Below are 21549 nucleotides of genomic sequence, written 5' to 3'. Positions count from 1 at the left end.
ATTTAAAAGATAGGTCATCCCCAGTCGTAATCAAAAATAAAATCCCTGTATATTTATACATCTGTTCAATTGTTTAAACTAGAGCTGCATCAGTAAGAAAAGTTTGAGTGTACAAAACCTAGATAAGTGTTTACTGAAACTATTACCCGGACTTTTAAATACTCATAATGATAATTATTCTTCACTTGTTAAAATGATCCATAGTGTTTATGTGTATGTCTGTGTAGTCTAAATTCAACAATATCTTGGTTAAGTATAGGCCCTTCAAGCTTAGCAAATCGTGAAGCTGCAACTATTAACACAATTACCTGGGATTGGTAGGTGAGGGTTATTATCATAATCAGACTTGGCAATGTTACAAAGTCGAGATGTAGGAATGGTATTGTTCCTGCTAAGTATCCCAAACATAACTGCTGCTCGTCTCAGTCCTAACTGATGTTTTCTTTGACACATTGCTCCAGCACGACCTATTTACTTTTGATTAAACCCTATTAAATTCATTAAAATAGCAATATCTTAAAATAATTTCCTCTCTATTATTTGTAATTACGTAAAGCGTTACAAGTTCTTAAAAGATGGGGGAGGAAATTTCCAGAGACCCCACCTGTGATACCAAAATACTTAATCTGCTGACCGTTCTAAACTCTAGACTAAATATTAAGATTAGGTAGATATGAGTAGATAGATGAATAGGTAGCTAGATAGATACGTAAGTAGGTGGAAAGAAAAATGATTAGATAAAACTGATATATTAAAAGATTGATAGATAAATGGAGGAATAGAGGAATTAAAACACATAAGTAAGTATATATATATGAAGTCAATAGACAGGCTGATGTGTAAGTGGGTAAATACACAAATAGATAAAAACAGAGGAATGAATAAATAGAAATAGGTAGGAAGACAGAAAGTTTTTTACCTGTCAAAATCTAATTAGTTTAAATGATATTTGTTCTTAAAAATAACCAGAACATTTATGTATCCATATATTATAAAGGTTGGACCAATTTTTGGGAACGTTTAGGCAGCAAACATATTGAATTTCTCAGTAAATATTCTTTTGTGGTTAATCATCGTTAGAGGGAAATATAAAGACACAAAATTGCAAGCTTTATTCGTTTGTCGCTTTCCTCATAATAACCGTTGACATTAAGAACTAAATTTGTCCATTCACACAAAGGAAAACGAACATTTTTCAAAAATTATCGTCTTAATTGAAATATATGTTAACCTCATGAAAAAGTAATAGGCTTTAAATACACTGATTCGATGTACGCCATGGTTTTGCCTCCATGGTAAATATGCACTGTAAACATTTTTCTAAGTGCGCAGTCTCCTTGAAAGCAGGGTAGCTCCTTTCCGATGACAGGCAACATTTATTTGTTGATGTGATGTTCATTTGGTTTTCCTCAATGGTGGCCTCATTGTTAACTTAGTGGATAGGTTTGAAACTATAAGATATAATAACGTTTAACTTGCCAAAATGTATCGTATTAATAAAAACCATCACTTGTATTATAGTCTTTTCATAGTAAACAATAAAATCGTCTCATAGTTATTTTCTTAATCGCTTGCTTGTTTGTTGTTTTAAAAAAGAAAACTACACAATAGTCTATCTTTGTTGTACCTACCACGAGTATCAAACCCCGATTTATAGCGTTATAAGCTTTCAGACTTGCCGCTGAGCCTTTGGAAAGCCATTTATTATTTCCATATATATATATTACTACACATTTTAAGATAGTGTCGTCATATATTCCTTTAATTAATCTCATACATGCTAGTTAAGAAGATAAAATCTGTCGTTCTATAATCTCTACGTTTATTTCATACGTGTTCTAAAAAGTTAAAATGTCGTCTCATAGTCTCTTTGTTACTTTCAGGTATACTACCAAAAAGAACAAGACAGCGTCGTTCTATAGCCTCAACAAAAAGAGTTTATGAATCTTAATTGAAAAGTTAAGACAAATGTCGTTCTGTTACCTTCATGTTAAAGCCTTACATTCTGGTGTAAGAGTTAAGGCAAGTGTAATTCTATAACCACTACGTAAAAAGTGTATGTATCTTAATTAAAAAGTTAAGACAAGTGTCGTCCTGTTACCTTCATGTTAAAACCACATATTAAGGCAAGTGTCGTCCTATAACCTCTACTATAAAACTATGCATCCTCGTTAAACTGTTAAGACAGTGTCTTTCAACAATCTCCAAGTTAAAACTATGCATCTTAGTTAAAGAATAATACAATGTCATCCCATACCCTCCCTATTAAAAATATGCATATTTAGGTCTCTATTGGACAATATATATATATTGATTATCGTTTATAGCTGCTTACTTTTCAATTCTTTCGAGGTGATTTCAGTACGTAGTGAGGGGACCTCCCAGGGAGGATTCTGTATTTTTAGTTTACTTCTCCTAGGATCTGAACATCCACTCACATATTGCAATGCATGGCAAACCCAGGAGGGGGAGAAGAACCCTAGTGTTTGAGGGGTGTCATTGATGAGTCAGTTTATGTACACACAACCTTGGCCTCGGAGTGTCTCTCTCCACTGTCAGTTGGTTGGTTCTGATGGGCTAGGTCAACCAAGTGTCAGTGTTGGGCGTTCTTAACTCGTTGTTGTAGATTTTGCGTCTGATGCTTGTGTTTGGATATAGTGTTCACGAAGCTCTGGCGTAGCTGCACTGTGGTTTTCGGCATTGTAGTGTATACCCTCCATGTTGGGTGGAGTCAGTGGACACTGAACAGTTATCTTCTTTTAGATATCCCCAAATCCAGATACAAAATAAAACAGTTGAAAAATAAGCAACAATGGACAGACGATTCTGTTACACATTCACTCTTCAAGTTTGCTCCTGTACTTCGATTTTTAATTTTTCATCCTCTGCCTGACAAATCCATGGGGCAACTGTCTCCCTTCGTCATTCATGTCAGTCAAGAAGTTACATTTTGGAGATATCCTGATGGAAACATCTACACCAAAAGATAGCAAACCTCTTCTCAAGTCAAATGTTTTTGGGACATACCAATTGAGGCACTCCCTATGATACTTTGAACCTTTCACGAGGAGTTATTGTCGAAAGGGACTTCAAGAATATCCCCGAGTAGGAGATCCTCACTGGTTTATCATGCCAAAGAGTTTCTGTTGTGCCTTGTATCTCCATTTGCAAGGACGGAATTATGCTGCCAACCAATGTTCTGATTTTTACGTTTATGTAGTCACGTCTACCAAGGGAGCTTCTCTTAACCCTCTCAAGCTTTTCCAGTGTCAACGGTTTGAACATTCTAAGGCATCTTGTCATGGTTCTTTGACGTGTGCACATTGTAGTGGAAAAGTCCATGGCGCCTACGCGTGTGGACTGGACCCTCACTGCGTCAGTTGTGGTAGTTTCCACTGCTCATACTTTTTATTATTCCTTAATAGTATGGAGTAAAAAAAAGATACAACTTTTATTTGCTGTAAACAACATTTCTTACCTCGAAGTTCGGAAGTTGTGATCTCCTGTTCCATCTCGGACATATTCTGCTGCTCTTTATTCCACTGCTATAGTGGTAGTAGGACCAGATCGTTCTACGCCTCCATCAGAGTCTTTATCTACCACGTGAAAAGTCTTTTCCCTCTTATTGATACAAAAATTGACAAGTACACATCTACTTCTGTCTCTGTCCCCCTTGTTGAATCCAATGAATCCTCAGGTCCATCTCCTTTGACCCCAAGGTGCAGGACCATTTTTGGCCACGCCCTCAGTCATTGGAGTATCCATCCCCTAACAGAGATCTGCCTAATATACCCAGAGTAGGTTTCATTGAAATCGACAAACCTCCTTCTACTAAAGAAAAATCGCGTGGTTGCATGAAGAAGGGTTTTCCGCTACCAAAATAAAAATGGTCACTTTGATACAATAGAACTGTTGAGATTTATATTCTAATGTAGATGAATCAAGGCCTTGACTGATTCCTACCATCCCTTATGTCTCTCCTTACAGAAAACATTGCTTAGGCATGCCGATATTACCACAATTGTTGTTTTCTTAATACGAGAATGGCAGGTTGTGTGATGGTCAAATCCACGGAGGTGTGGCACTTCTGGTTGGTCAACACATAATCACCTTGTATGTGTCACTCGAAACATCCCTGGAGGCTGTCGTCTTCCATATCTTCTTTCAAAGTAAGTAAGCGCTATCACTAAACAATATTTTCCTACTGTTGCAAACAGCTTCTATATCTATGACTTCCATATGCCTTGTTGGTCGTCGAGCACGAAGTTTATTGAGCAAATGGTTTTACCTTCTCTTTCTCTAAACCCATTTGAATTCATTTTTGCCATCAACGTGGCTTACACCAATATCCTGAGTTCCTTCTTGGTGTTGTTATTTTTTTCATGTTTCCTGGTCTTTCTTTAATCATTAACTTACTTTTATTTCTCACACCAATCAGCTATGTGTCATGTATGCAAGGGCATGTACAAGGACACTGAACGTCCTCCATGTCTTCTCTTCCACCTCTTGGAGAATGGATCGAAGTTTTCTATTGAAGATCTTTCACACATTCCACACTGGACTATGAGTCACTAGTTTATGGTTCTGCCAGACCCTCTACCTTGAAGACGCTGGATCCTCACCAGCATTTGTTGCTTCGGCTCTGCAGGCTGCACATCAACATTCCAGAGCTTGTACACTGAGTCCAAAGAGCCCCCTTTTCACCTCGATTTCAATCTTTACCATTGCATCCTACCTAAGGTTGTGCTTTCTTTCCTCAGTGAGCTACGTTACTTTAGAATAGGTTGTCTGCCGTTTTTCTTTGGCCTTCATATCAAGGTGCAGTTGTCTGTCCTTGAGTGTCGTTGTTATCTCCAATGGTTAGCCAATCCCATAATGGTTAATTACCTTCCCTACCTGTGACATTTCTTTCGGTCATCTGAAGAAGTTGGATATTCACTATTGGAAGTATCATTTTCTCTTTGACGAATAACTTTCGAACCATTCTACTGTTTGTTTGTTTTTACTGATGGTTCAAATTCAGTTGACACTGTGGGTTCCGCCATGGCTTGTTATGACTCAGTGATTGCTCACAGAATCCCCTTTACATTCTCTGCGTTTGCTGCTGAGTTATATGACATTTTTTTTTGTCTTGGAACAAATAGAAGATATGCATTACGCTGATTACTATTTACAGCGATTATCTTTGCTCCCTTATGATCCTGGAACCACTTAGTTATCATCTTATTCTTGTTGATATTCAGAAACGACTGGCTCACTTTTCACCGTCTTCTGTTTCAATCCAGTTTTTTGGATATATGGTCAAGTCAATATTCGCAGATCAAGCTTGCTAACAAAGCAGTTAAGTCCGTCTGCTCAGGTGCAATCATAGGTGAGCCTGTCCCATATATAGGTGAGCCTGTCCCATATATAGACTATGGTCCTGTGTATAGTCACAGTTATTGAACTCGTCGTTTACTGTTATCTAAGACTGATCTACTAATGTGTCGCCTTTGTGACACTCAAGTCATATTTGCCCATGTTTTACTGTCGTGTCGTAGTTACCGTGGTTACTGCTGTGAACGGCAGTAGCATTTTAAACATACAGTTTTCCGAGGGGTTACCCATGATGTTGGATAGTGTTATTAGTGATGGTGTTAGTTGTGTTTTAATTTTTACGAGCCATTGACAGTTTTAATTCTGTTTGAGTCTTTCATCTGACTTTTGTACATTGTTTAGTTTTACATTTCATGGAATTTTACTTATTTTCGTTTTTACCTGTTCTTTGACGTAGGTAGCCTAGTTGCTTTGTACCAAAAAATGCCAGACAACCAATTTGGTTATGTTTTTAGATTTATGCTGGTCATAGGCATTTTTTATTCTGATTCTCGGGCCTTGTTTAGTTATAGGTTTTACTTTTGACATTTTACTGGTTGTTTGGCACCGATAGCCTAGAACCTTTGTACCGCTAAACTCAAACAGCTTTTCAATTATTCTGGAATTAATGATTTAATATCTTAGCCATTATATGATGGTTAAATGTCTATATTAACGAGTGTTTTATTGAGCAGCAACTACAATTTAATTGTATAAGCATTGCCACTGTCTTTTATATAAATGAATGTTTTATTGAGCAGTAATCACTGCAATTGTATATTACAAATGACGTAATGATACACTACATGAATTATTTTTTTACTGAACAGTAACCACATTTTCATATTACAAACGTCATCACTAGTGACAGTATGAATATCTATTTAGTTGAGCAGCAACCAGAATAATTTCTTGTTGTAAACGTAATCACTTTCTTCTACGTACATGATGTCTGATTTACCAAACAATAAATATAATTTTATGATCTATATATTGTCACTATCCTCTATATGAATACTTACATTTTGAGCAGTAACCACTACAGTTTCATAATATAAATGATTGTTTGCTTTATTGAGAAGGTTTTACAAGTTCGTATTACAAACGTCGTCATAATCTCCTAAATAAATACTTGTTATACAGAGCAGTAACCATAACATGGTTACTATTCTCTATACGAATCTGTCTCCATTAACAGTGACAACTGCAATTTCATATTATAAATATCGTCTCTATCCTCTACATGAATACCATTTGTTTTGTTACTACCCTCTACATTTTCATATCATAAACCTTGTTACTATCCCTTTTACGAATAGGTCTCGTATTGAGCTCAAATCACCAGAATCTCACGACATATTCATCGTTACTACCTTACGTATGAATAACTGTTTTGATGAGCAGTAACTTCTGCAATTTTGTATTATGAGCGTCGTCACTATCTCCCATATTAAAGCCATTTTTATTGAGCGCTAACTACAATTTCATATAAACTTGCTCACTATATTCAATATGAAAACCAGTTTTATTGAGAATAAACCACTTCAGTTTCATAGTATTAACGTTCTCACTATTTTCTATATGAATATCTGTTTTATTGAACATCAACTATTATATTTTCGTATCATAATAGTCGACACCTTCATATATGATCACCTGTTTTATTAAACAGTAACCAACACAATTTCATATTATAAACATCGTTAATATCTCCTTTACGAATGCTTTTAATTTTAGCAGTGACGGCTTCATTTTTATATTATAAACATCTTGACTATCTTCTAAATGAATAACGTTTTTTTTAGCAATAACCACTAGACTTTTACTTTATAAACATCCTCACTATTTTCTACAGGAATACTTGATTTATTGAGGAGTAGCTTCTATATTATTTTTATAAATGTCGTCACTTTCCTCTTTATGAATTCCTGTTTTATACAGCAGTAACAACTAAAACTTAATATCATAAACGATGTCACTACATCCCATATGAATATGCATTTCATTAAGTAGTAGCAACTACAATTTCAAACTATCGTCACCACACTCTACATGAATATTTGTTTTATTTAGCAACAACCACTACATTTTAGTATTATAAACATCGTCACCACCCTCTACATGAATATTTGTTTTATTTAGTAACAACCACTACATTTTAGTATTATAAACATCGTCACTACCCTCTACATGAATATTTGTTTTATTTAGCAACAACCACTAAATTTTAGTATTATAAACATCGTCACTACCCTCTACATGAATATTTGTTTTATTTAGTAACAACCACTACATTTTAGTATTATAAACATCGTCACTACCCTCTACATGAATATTTGTTTTGTTTAGCAACAACCACTACATTTTAGTATTATAAACATCGTCACTACCCTCTACATGAATATTTGTTTTATTTAGTAACAACCACTACATTTTAGTGTTATAAACATCGTCACTATCCCTTTTATGAATGTATCTTTTATTTAGCTTTAACCATCATTACAACGTATTATAATAATCGTTAGTATCCTTCTTATGAATACTTGTTTTATTTAACAGTAACTGCTACCTACAATTTCACATGATAAACAAAGTGGCTATGTTATATGTGAATATCTATTTTATTGAGTAACAACTATTGTATTTTCATATCACAACCATCGTAAATATCCCCGATATGAATACCTGTTTCATTGAGCATTAACCTCTATATTATCATATTATAAACCTCGTTACTATCTCCTATATTTATAAATGATTTATTGAGCAGTAACTTTTATATTCTATTCTCTATATTCTAATTCTGTATTCAATATTCTCTATTATCTAACAGTAACCACTACACATTCAATTTATAAATGTCGCCACTATCCTTTAGACAAATGCCTGTTTTATGCAGCAGTAACCATCAGATTTTCATAACACAAACGTCGTCACTACCTCTCACAAGAATACTTAGTTTATTTCACTGTAATTAAAATTTCATAATATAACCATCGTCACTGTTTTCTATATGAATAACTATTTTTTTAGCAGTAAGTACTACATTTTTTGTAATATAAATGTTTTCACTTCTCACTATATGAGCCCATGTTTTTTAACAGTATCCTCAACAATTTAATATAATAAACGTTAGCGGAATTCTTACCTAACATGTTTTATTTAACAGTAATTGCTAAACCTAATTTCATACTATAAATGTCGTCACTGTCATCTATATGAATACTAGACTAATTAAGCAGTAATAACTATGCTTTTACTTTATAAACGTCGTCAATATCTTCTATATGCAAGCATGTTTTATTGAGTAGTAACCTATACAGTTCTATTTTTTAAATGTTGTTAGTATTCTTTTTATATAAAAGCCTATTTTGTGTAGTAGTAACCATCACATTTTCATATTATAAACGTCGTCGCTACCCATTGTGTAAACTCTTGTTATAGTTAATACTAACAACTAGAATTTTTCATATTATAAACGTCGACATTATCCCGTACGCGAATGAATACGTCATTTTTTTAGTATTAGCCACAAAAAACTTCTAACTAGAAACTACTATCCTAGTTATGAATACCTGTTTTAGTGAGCATTGTCAACCTCGACAATTTAATATTAGAAACATTGTCATTATTCTCCGCATAACTGCGTGTTTTATGTAGAAGTAACCATCACATTTTCATAATACAAATTACGTCACTATCCACAACATTTTCTTATTATAAACGTCACCATATACATGAATGTTTTTTATTGAGCATTAATGCTACCATAATATAATCTTTTATGTAACATAATTTGTGGATCTTTGTGCACTGTAACATTAATAACGTAGTTTATTTTTGTCTAACACCGAGCAGAGTGGCTTTATTATTATTTTATTATTACAATGTTTCTGAAAAATTCGAAATCGAGAGTCTGCTAATTAGACTACGATACTGGCTAAGCTCAGTTGATTATGTTTATTAACTGATCAATATCCAATAATATTTGGTACCGTGGCGTTACGACACTTTATGTGCTACATTTGATTTCGTGGTTCAGAGTTTTATCCCTAAATATCCGCTCATTAACGAATCTTGTTTTGAAGTGAATCAGCTCATTCGGAGCTCTCAAATAGAATTCGCTTTCGCCGGCTTCTACACCAATCTCTCATTCATGTATTGACACATATTCTATTACTTTCAGTACTTCCCACATTTATTAAAGCTTTTAATAATTTGAGTATTCGCTAATCCCAACTGAATGTTTGCTTATTATAGTCAAAGTTGTTTATAATTGAATATTAAATTAAACTATTTAAGTTGTTTCTGTTTGGCTTCACCCACCATAAGTTGTTTACAATTGCTTCGTCATGTAACTTAATTGCGTACAACTGTATTCAGAACATGAAAGAGTAAGTCAACAATCCAGTCGAAACCATTTAACATGCAAACACGCCTAAAAGAGGAACCAAAAGCTTGATCTACCCAACAAAAGCTAAAGATGTTTAACTATAATTTTACAACACAATGAATATTGAAAATGATATGATATGAGTAGGGAATGTTCCCATGTCAGAATGAATCTTTCATTCAGTGGAAAATGAGTTGTGAATTAAATACCATTTAGTGTAAAATTATCTATTGATATCGACCATTTACCTTTCAGTGGAAAATTCTTTGTCGACTTAATACTATTTAGAAATTGAAAGAGATATGTGCGTATTACATTATCAATAGGTTAAAAGTGAACTGAAATTTTGGGCTTGAAATAATTTGTGAATATATATTTACCAAATACGCGTCTTTTTTAACCTTTAATCAAGCATCTAGAAGTCTCAGAATTCTTATTGATTGTACTATCTTTACTCTGGTTTATATAAAAAAAAGAGTTTGATTGAATCATACATATAAAATCTTACATCTAATGGAAGTTTCAGTTATTTGACTAAAGCAAAAAACGTACAGGCATTAAACTTCTAAATCATTCTGCACATACTCGGAGTACTAAAATTCATTAGATTTCGAATATAATTTCTCCACCTTTACGTTTGATGTATATCCACGTAATTCTTGTTAGCGCAAGGTCAAGAGGCATACCAGGTATTTGTCGGTTTGTAAGATTTAACCCTTTTGGTAGAAAAGTTTGTAGTAACTATTTATTCCACTTGCTAGAAGCCACCCACAAGTTTTAAGCTCTCGGCGTGGGGCCCGGCATGGCCAAGCGTGTTAAGGCGTTCGACTCGTATTCCGAGGATCGCGGGTTCGAATCCCGGTCGCACCAAACATATTTGCCCTTTCAGCCGTGGGGGCGTTATAATGTGACGGTCAATCCCACTATTCGTTAGTAAAAGAGTAGCCCAAGAGTTGGCGGTGGGTGGTGATGACTAGCTGCCTTCCCTCTAGTCTTACACTGCTAGATTAGGGACGATTAGCGCAGATAGATCTCGAGTAGCTTTGCGCGAAATTAAAAAAAATAGCTCTTGGCGTGAGAAATTGTTTTACACCGCTAGAGCGTCATCTGTTTACTTTTATAAGCATTATTTTATGCTTATAGAGAAACACTAATGTAATAAAGTTGCAACAAAGTTTTTAGAAACTTTATAAAGTCTATATGGCAGATTTTTACAAGTTTTAATTTATAAATCAGTATTAAATTCTTGCTACACTGCAGTAATTAACGCAGCACAGCGTTAAATACAAGATTCTTACCCTCAGTGATTCACCTTTATTGTACCACACTAATAAATTCAGCACAATATTGAATAGAATCGTTTGATCAGCAATGGTTTCAATTATTATATTACCTTTATGAGCGCAGTACAATGTTCAGTAGAATATTTTTACCACTAATGATTTTATTTATTTTACAACACTGTTGAATGTAGCTCAATGGCGAGGTGAAGATTCGGATAATTCATATTTATTATACCACTGAGATTTAATACATGAAAAAGTTGATTATAAAAGATTTTCAGAAGTTAGTTGTGATTGTTGTGCAACTAAAAAGAAGAAAGTTTTTATCATAACTAAACTATATTTATTGCACAACTAAGAAAACTGTCATTTCAAACAAGAATAGACTAAATTTTTACATAACTTTTACATAGCAGAATAGAAGTTTTGTTCACTATCAAGTTACATTTATTAATTAATTAAGAAGCACATTCTCATCAGGTCTAAACTAGATTTGGTATAGAACTAAGAAGGAGAATGTACGATCCGTACTAATCTAAATTAATTATTCACGAGGAAAAGGAAATTTGGATAAGGACAAAGCTAGATTTATCATTCACTAGGGAGACTTGTGGCGGTCAAAAATGATAAAGATGCTTAATTAATACCATCAGAATTTAAGAAGCGAATAAAAAACTATCGCTAATTATATAAGAAACCAACTGATTAAATGTGTAGCAGGAGGCATTCCTTGCCTAATTAGATAACAACTAACCAACTTATTCAGTGTGTAACAGAAGACATTCCCTGATTAATTATATAACAGCAAATTAACTCATTCAATATGTACTAGAGGATATTCTCTGATTAAGTGCATGACAAGTAACTAAATCATTCAGCTTGTAATACAAGGCATTCATTACCTCCAGTGTGTAGTGGAGGGCATTTCCTGATTAACTAAACAACTCAAACCAAATGTGTGTGTGTATAGGCATTCTGTGATTAATTACACTTAAAAGAATCAATTTTGTTGTTGTTCTTGTTGCTTGATAGTACCAAAACCAATTTTACTTTAATTATTGTTTATATAAAGCAGTAAACAAAAACAAAATCGACAAAATGTCTCGATTTCAATTCGTTTGTCTTCCAAGAAAGAAGAACAAGAAAAATGAAAGTTTTTGCTTTGATATTTACAGAACTTGTAACTAAGTTGTTATATAAGTATTATTATAAAAGGAATCACTCTGTAGTGTTCTAATATTCCGATGATCTATTTAGGAGAATTTTAAAATATGATTTCGATTAACACTCCTAGCAATCCTTACATAAATAATGCTAATGCCTGCTTGATAATGTAAAAGTCGTGTTTTCAGTTACATTCCTGAAAATTAAGAAAAGAAAAACTATTGGAATATGATGAAGTACAGTAAAAAGTCCTTTGTATTATTCCCTTCTTCCCGTATAACAGATTTTTTAACAATTTATTAGAACTGTTTAAGTGAATAATATTATTTACAATAATTCGGTAGCTCTTAACTTACAGATCAACGAAATCTTTCATAGTGAAAACAGTTATATTTAAAAGTTCTCTAAAGTTGGCCACAAACTAATAACGCCGTCTTTAATGAAAATTACGTTTCGTTTATCAGATTTTGGACTGCAGGGTCGATTAATCGAAACCGCATATCATCCTAATATAACTGCATAACATTTAACGTAGTCTAGACATTCTTCTAGTGTAACTCAATTAACATTATTCAAACACTCTACGTATTCTAACGATTCCCTAGCGTTTCTAGTACAGCCTTTATATCCAAATACATAATCTACGCCTCCTAATTTATACAGCTCACACACCCTCTTAATATTGCCTTCATGTCATATATACTACCTATAAATCAGAGGCATCTGTGCATTATGCTAGTATGATCCTCCTGTATAACTCACATATTTTTCTAGCATCACAAGTTTTGTGTTAGAATCATCTTTTCTCCTGGTGATCACTTTGTACTTTTGTTCTTTGGTTGTGGACTAAACATTCATGAGGTATTGTTTAAGCATACCGATTACACCGCAGTTGTGGTAGGGAAGAATTTTACCCTTTTTGATCTGCAAGAAACTTTACTTGAAACATACAGGAATTATTTGTTTTATTATAAGACAGTCGTTTTTTATGCATTTAATCGGAACAACAGCATTTAAAAACTAAATGAAATCGTTGATTTAAAGGCTCACACGTGGAAATACAATGTAGAAATTTCTCAGTTCGATCAGTAGAAAGAAGATCAATTAGTTTGGTGTTTCATATTATTTTAATGTCGATGTCAACAAGAGATTAGTTTTTGTTGTTGGCTTAATGAGAGGGACATGGTCTCCTCGTTTCAGTCTTGGTGTTATTTTCTCTTAATTAAAAAGACATATTAGTCACACAGATGAAGCTAATTACTTCGACAATTATCGTGTGTGTTATACCACTCGCACTGAATTGATTGTTTACAGATTTAGAGAGTTCATCTTCAAGATTGATGAGATCATTTTTACGAAAATTAGTTCTTATATTGAAAATGAATTATTATATTACATATATTTATTAGTAAACGCAGAACTTTTGTTCGTTTCTGAAACGTTTTCTTTAAAGGAAAGTTATGCCTACGATTATCTGTTTATCTTTATGTAGAAGTTTGTTGAGAATACCTACCTTACGTTAAAGTTCATTGTTGAGTGTATCTGATTTTTTTCTATGGTGAAGATGATTATTGAGGATATCTTTTTGATGTTTTTGATGATGAAATTCATTGTTGAGTGTACCTGCTCTTCCTTTATGTTCAAGTTCATTGTGTCCCCTCAGAGAAAGGGCGAGAAATTCTTTTTTACATTGTTTCTTTTCCCTTTTCCAAACGCTTTTAATCAATCACTATTCTTTGAATGATCGGTGGATTGACTAGGAACTTGGTACCTGAGTTCAATACGTCAAGACGCTTTTTCCATTTGTTAGATTTAGGTTTGTTTGTTTTGAATTAAGCACAAAACTACACAATGGGCTATATGTGCTCTGCCCACCACGGGTATCGAAACCCGGTTTTTAGTGTGTAAGTCCGTAGACATACCACTGTGGGGCTTAGATTTAGGCCGTTTTAAAGATTTTTATGCAGTGAAAGGTCGAACAACCAAAAAAGGTATATTTTGACTCCCGTATTATTTACAGTATTAAGATGAAAAATGTGATAAATATAAATTTTCATGAGTCAAGGCCCGGCATGGCCGAGCGCGTAAGGCGTGCGACTCGTAATCCGAGGGTCGCGGGTTCGCGCCCGCGTCGCGCTAAACATGCTCGCCCTCCCAGCCGTGGGGGTGTATAATGTGACGGTCAATCCCACTATTCGTTGGTAAAAGAGTAGCCCAAGAGTTGGCGGTGGGTGGTGATGACTAGCTGCCTTCTTTCTAGTCTTACACTGCTAAATTAGGGACGGCTATCACAGATAGCCCTCGAGTAGCTTTGTGCGAAATTCCAAAACAAACAAACAAACAAATTCATGAGTCAAATATATTGAAATACACATTTCAATTTATATCAGCCAATATAGGCGGAATTTTTTACAAACATATTTTATCACAGTTCCCATACATATACATACAAAATGTGGGATATGCTCATTTGTGGTGTTAGGGTTGTCATAATTGTATGGATTTTCGTCGGTTACATAGACTTGTTTCGACAAATTTACAGGAAATTTGGCACAAAGATAATTTTCTGCAGGCAACACACTTTTGCAAACAAAAATATTGGATTTGCTCCTTTTCCTGTCTTTTTCACAAATCTTCTGTTGTCAAAAGTGGCCATGTTAAGATTGCTTGGCGAGACATGTTGCATTCAAAGTGAATGTTAGCCTCTTTGACTGTTAGGCGTATCTGTTTTTCTTTAAGCTGAAGTTCATTGTTGAGAATATCTGTGTTTTTATATTTAAGTTCATTGTTAAGAGTACTTTTTCTTTTTGATGAAGATAATCGTTAAATGTATTTGATTTTCTTAAGGAAAAAAATTATTGTTGAAATATATTGTAATTAATTATTGTTATATGTACTTATTTTTCCTTTAGAAGCAACAACAATGAACTTCATTATATCTATACTGAAGATGGTTATGAGCATTATTTTCTTTCTTTATGCCTAATTTAACTGTTTTACTATACACTGAAAACAATTTTTAGGGTTCTTTCATTTCTGTATATTTAAATACAATGTGAATAGGGTTAGTTTTTCAATAGTAAGTGTGACATTAACCTTGCGTAATTAACGTCAGGCCGCTAAATACTCATCACTACAAAAAATATTTTATACTCACAGAACAGTGAGTACACATGTAAAGAATATTCAGAATATTCATTCTATATTCATATATATATATATTAATAAAATATCCAAAATCAGTAGTAGGGAATCTGTACGTAAGTTACAATGTATCGGTATAGAGTTACTAAGTGGTTTTCTTGTGAAATGTTCTTTCTTGGTCGAGCAAGTAGTTCACAGTGTATCGTCCTTTGTTTGTCGATTCGGCAAACTTCTTACTATGTATTGGTGTAGAGTGACTAAATGGTTCACAATGAAACCTCGTTTCTTGGTTAAGTCAACAAATTAATTACTATGTAACATTATAAAATTAAGAAATGCTTCACAGTAAGATGTTCTCTCTGGTTGAGTCAACATACTATATAATGAAAGTATATAACAGTAGCTGAACCTTATTTTTAGTTGGAATTGTACAACAACAAATGAACCCTATTTTTAGTGGAAACTGCATAACAGTAGATGAAACTTAGTTTAATTGGAACTGTATAGCAGTAAATGAAACATACTTTCAGTTTGTGCGTACCAATAGATGAAACTTATTTTTAATTAAAACTTTATAAGAGTAGTTTGATCTTATTTGCAATTAGAACTGTTATAACACTAGAACCTTATTTTTAGTTTAAGTGCATAACAGTAGATGAAGCTGATTTTTGGTTGGAACTGTATAAGAGTAGATGAACGTTATATTTAGTTGGAGCTGTTGTAATAAATAGTAGATCAACATTTTTATTTGGAATTGTATAATGCCAGATAAACCTTAATTTTATGTGGAGCTGTATAACAGTAGCTGGATTGTATTTATAGTTCAAAGTGTACAACACTAGCTGAAACCTAATTTTAGTTGGAACTATTAAATATTTAAAAATTAATGAGAAAATGTTTTTGGTTTTAATTATCTGGTAAGAAATTCAACGCCAACTCTCGAACTACGCTTTTCCAACGAATAGTGGGACTGACTATTAAGTTATTACGCACTCACGGTTGAAAGGAAGAGCATGTCGAATGACGGATTAAAATCATGACCCGCAATTATGAGTTGAATGCAGTATAAACCAGACCCCTAATTTTGAGTTAATCAACTACCATTGCTGCTTCCATAACTCTTGAGCTACTCTAATCAAATATTAGGATTTCACCGTTTTTTAAAAACTATTCCACGGCCCAAAGTGTAAAGGACAATTTCCTGCAATGGGACAAGAATATTTTCTTTGTTAACATGACATTCAATACACATAACTTTAATGTTTTGAAGTCTCTCGCTGGTACAGCGGCAAATCTAAGAATTTGCAACACTAAAATCAGTGGACTCAGCAGATAGCCCGATATGGTTTTACTATAAGAAACACACACATGCACACAATATTTTGAAATATCATGAAAATTGTTTTTATGAAGAAGTAGAACCAAAACACAGATACAATTTTTTCTGACACTCAATTGGTCAATCTGGATGTCAGACTGGTGGTGAAAACAAAAGCTAAAATCTGCAAAAGGCATCACCTGAATGAACTGAGACTTTTCACATTTTTGGAGATACATTAATTTAAGAATTAAAACATTTCTGTTATTTTTGGCGTCCTCTAGTGCAAAACATATTTCTTCATTACCGTTATTTGCGAAACTAAATTTCACTTTGAAAGAAACGTTTTGAGATGTTAATGAGTTAAAATTGCTTTCCGTGCATTATTAAGCTATCCCTTCCTAGTGACACACACATACTATATGTAGCTTGTACTACATATAAAAATTCAAGTACCCTAGTAAACTGTTTTAATTTAAAAGAGAATTTAAGAATCTAAGAAATTAAGCAACAGCCCACTATTTTATATTCAACAGAAACGAAACTCAACCATACCTACAACAGCAAATTTAGTCGTCTCTTTAGTATTTTACTACTAATTCACAGTACTTACGAGAATATTATATATTTGTTACAATTTCTATTATTTAAATAAAACAATAGAGTAAACTGTTATAACAGATTTATTAGAGTACAAGAAATATCATTTTTTATTTTTTTATTACGATAAACATTATTATAATTAACAAAGGCAAACTATGGATGACAGACGTTTTATCAGAATGTGCCAATTATTACTAATTAAGTACAATAAACTGTGAGAGCTATATATGCAACAAACACTCAGCGTAAAGAGCAAAAACATTGGATGAAATCACTTGTTTTCTATATAAGTTACGTAGAAAATATTACACGAGTTAAAACATTTAACTGCAATACTGGCGACATATTTTATTACTTGGAGCCTTATAACCAGCACTGTCATGACAGTAGAATCATGGGTTTAAAATGCTAATGGGTGCCCTCACACTTAGGTCTAGAGTAAAAATAGTAGCAAAGCTTCATGCTGCGCTTGTCACTGTTAATAATAATGAACTATGAGTGCTATACTTCTTAACCAAGTTAACAACAGTAAACTTCAGTTGTTATAAATCTTTACCGAATTAGACACAGAAAACTATAGTTGCATTATTTCTTAACAGAACACTAAATGTAAACGGTAAACTATGGTTGCTCTAATTTTTAATACAACATTTTAAAGATGAGTACACCTCATATTACTGTTAATAATAGTAAACTATGGTTGCTGTACTTCCTAATAGATTACTAAAGATCAATGTACCTGTTGTTAATAGTAACAACTAATTCTTAGAACACTTGTACTATTAACGAGTTTAAATTATTGTGCTATAACTTTCAATACAAGATAAATCCAGAGTCATAATCCATTATTTAGTAACAGTACAAAAAAGAATCTGATAATATTATTACAGAGAAGAATGTTAAAAGTTTCGTTAATTACCAAAACAGTAAAGAATTGGTTTCAAAGTAAACGTTGTTAAATATTATCTGTACTAGAAATCTGATAAAACTGATGTTCTGTAACCAGACAGTATAGTTCAACATTGAACGTAATCTCATACTTGAAGCTGGGCCAGTGATAATGGGTGTATATGTATAGCTATTTAGATAACACCCCGTCCTTATCGATCCTATTGTATAGAAACCGTGGGAACGAGGAATAACTCAGAATATCTTAAGTTTCGCCGCACTGAGACACTTATGCGCCTTCTTTTGTGCTATTCAAATGGATAAAGTATATTCTTATAGAAACTATATCATCAAGAGAAAGTTGTAACCGGTTCAGTACATCCTTAAATAAACTATATTACCAAGACAATTTTTTTTTAAATTTAAACAGTCGAGTATTTTACTTTTCTAAATGATAATCAAATAATGACAACAGCTACAAAAAATATATACAAGCGTATACTAAAAAGGCTTATCTTCTTATTTTACATGAAATGGCCAGGTTTTGTGTATTGTTTCTCGCCTTTTAAGTATTTAATCAAACATTTTGAATGTTTCTATTAGTCTTAACCTTTTATGATAGACAGACGAGCCGAGATGGGTCGGTTGTTAACGTGATGCACTTTAGATCTTTGAATCTCAAGTTGGCGTTCCATGACCACAAAGAGAAACAAAAGTGCTCTCGACTTTGGAGCTGTAGGTTCGCTTTAAGAGTAACAGTCAAATCACACTATTTAGCGAGACAATAAGACAATAGTAGCCAAGGACTTTACGATAATGCTGTTTTGTTTGTTTTTGAATTTCACACAAAGCTATTCGAGGGCTATCTGTGCTAGCCGTCCATAATTTAGCAGTGTAAGACTAGAGGGAAGGGAGCTAGTCATCACCACCCACCGCCAACTTTTGGGTTACTCTTTTACCAACGAATAGTGGGATTGACCATCACATTATAACGCCCCCACGGCTGAAAGGGCGAGCATGTTTGGCGCGACGGGGATGCGAACCCACGACCCTCAGATTACGAGTCGCACGCCTTAACACGCTTGGCCATGCCGGGTCCTACGATAATGTTATTGAGTAACCACGTTTCATTAAATTTATCAGTCCAAAATTAGGGAAAGCAGGCACAAATAATCTTTGAATAATTTTTTTTGCTAAAAGTCCGATTTTGTATTTTATTTTAGAACAAGGTCACATTAGACTATTTACCACATTCACTATGGAGAATCGAACCTTGGACTTTAGATTTATAAGTTCGTAAACTTATACCTCTCCTACCGGGGAGTCCCTCGCCGGGCCCGCGGTAAGCCTTTGGATTTAAAATGCTAAAATCATGGGCTCGATTCCTCTTGGTGGACACAACAGATAGTCCATTGTGGCTTTGCTATAAAACACACACAGATAAACATACTGGGGAACTCTAAAATACTGAAACAGACCAGCAAGGAAAAAGAGATACAGTAGTATTTGACTAATAAACAGTTAACATTTGCCAGTATCAAAACTTCATTTTAAAGTACTATGTTTGATGAAATACAAAGAAAATGAAATTTCATATATTAATGTGTATATATATTTCATATATTAATGTATATATATATATTTCATATATTAATGTGTATATATATATTTCATATATTAATGTGTATATATATTTCATATATTAATGTATATATATATATTTCATATATTAATGTGTATATACATATTTCATATATTAATGTATATATATATATTTCATATATTAATGTGTATATATATATTTCATATATTAATGTGTATATATATATTTCATATATTAATGTATATATATATATTTCATATATTAATGTGTATATACATATTTCATATATTAATGTATATATATATATTTCATATATTAATGTGTATATATATATTTCATATATTAATAATGTATATATACATATTTCACATATTAATGTGTATATATATATATTTCATATATTAATGTGTATATACATATTTCATATATTAATGTGTATATATATATATATATTTCATATATTAATGTGTATATACATATTTCATATATTAATGTATATATATATATTTCATATATTAATGTGTATATATATATTTCATATATTAATGTGTATATATATATATTTCATATATTAATGTATATATATATATATTTCATATATTAATGTGTATATATATATTTCATATATTAATGTGTATATATATATTTCATATATTAATGTGTATATATATATATTTCATATATTAATGTATATATATATATTTCATATATTAATGTGTATATATATATTTCATAAGCTTAGAAAGGTGTAAAGAGCTTGATACAGTTAAACTGCTGTTCAGTCAAACGAACAAGAGTTGAAATTAAGGTACATTTTAAGAACACCATTTATTCACTGAAAATAGTTGATGAGCCATTTCCTTTAACTGGCTAGTACTGTAATATAAGCTAGTAATTCTTTGTGTTATTCAGTGTTTTTAAATACATACAGAAAGAACAATTGCAGACTACAAGTGTAAGATAATGGGCCTTATCCCTGATGAAAATACTTAATTGGTGCGTTATTCACGACTTATAACAAACTCGTTCCAACTGGATGTACAACCTATCTTTGTCAGAATGTTTACTTCCTTACCATGTTGTTCCTTCAGGGTGTAAGATTTTTCAATCACGTTCGGCTTAGGTAGATTAACTGATTCTTTAATGGCACGTGAATCTTGACAAAACTGTATCTTCAAAGATAACGCCAAAAGCATGTAAGAATTCCGTGTATACTTTCAACATAGAAAAAGTTGCTTTTCAATTCTATAAAACGCGAATGTGCACGCTCGGAAAACGAAGCTTACACTGTCGTTGTTTTCGAAGATAATTTACAGTTTGTGAAGAAACTGTTCAATGTACAACGTAAGTTATCTGTAATATGGTGTTAGTTATTACACACTAGCTGTTATCAGTTGTGTGTCAACCTGTCACAAGTCATTGACGTATTTTATTTCCCACGCTTATGCTTGTGATGATGAAGAAGATAACGGATTATTAAAGTGAGTCTCCTTACGACTTGTTTATTCAGTAAAGGAAGTCAATGAAGGATAAACTTGTTTGACTGAATTCTTATCATCTCCAGTGTTTGAACTTTGAACTGGTAGGTGTCAGTTCTTATGTAGTGTTTGGACTTAGAAAAAGTTTGCTATTGAGAGAATAATGAGTAGATTGTTCTTCTTATTGAAAACCAAACGGTTATCTTTACGAAACAAACTCACTAAACGTGTGTTTCAGTGTTATAGTCTCTCTACGATTATTGTTCGTTTTTAAAAGTTGGTATTAGAAAACGCAGTTACTCATTTATTTTCTTCCAGAT

General features: G+C 32.8%; 1 protein-coding gene across 2 annotated transcripts in view; it reads right to left on the bottom strand.

Annotated features, from left to right (window-relative positions):
* LOC143230655 (uncharacterized) overlaps positions 1 to 21047 on the bottom strand; it is a 107674-nt gene extending 86627 nt beyond the window's left edge. For both annotated transcript variants that reach the window (XM_076464546.1, XM_076464549.1), the window contains exon 1: positions 20827 to 21047. The gene's annotated coding sequence lies outside the window, so the exon portion shown is untranslated. The remainder of the gene's footprint in view (positions 1 to 20826) is intronic.
* Positions 21048 to 21549: the final 502 nt, after the last annotated feature.

This window comes from Tachypleus tridentatus, chromosome 10, assembly GCF_004210375.1.
Source record: "Tachypleus tridentatus isolate NWPU-2018 chromosome 10, ASM421037v1, whole genome shotgun sequence".
Taxonomy (NCBI): domain Eukaryota; kingdom Metazoa; phylum Arthropoda; class Merostomata; order Xiphosura; family Limulidae; genus Tachypleus; species Tachypleus tridentatus.
The sequence above is the reverse complement of the archived record's forward strand: the minus strand, read 5'-3'. Positions and strand labels throughout refer to the sequence as shown.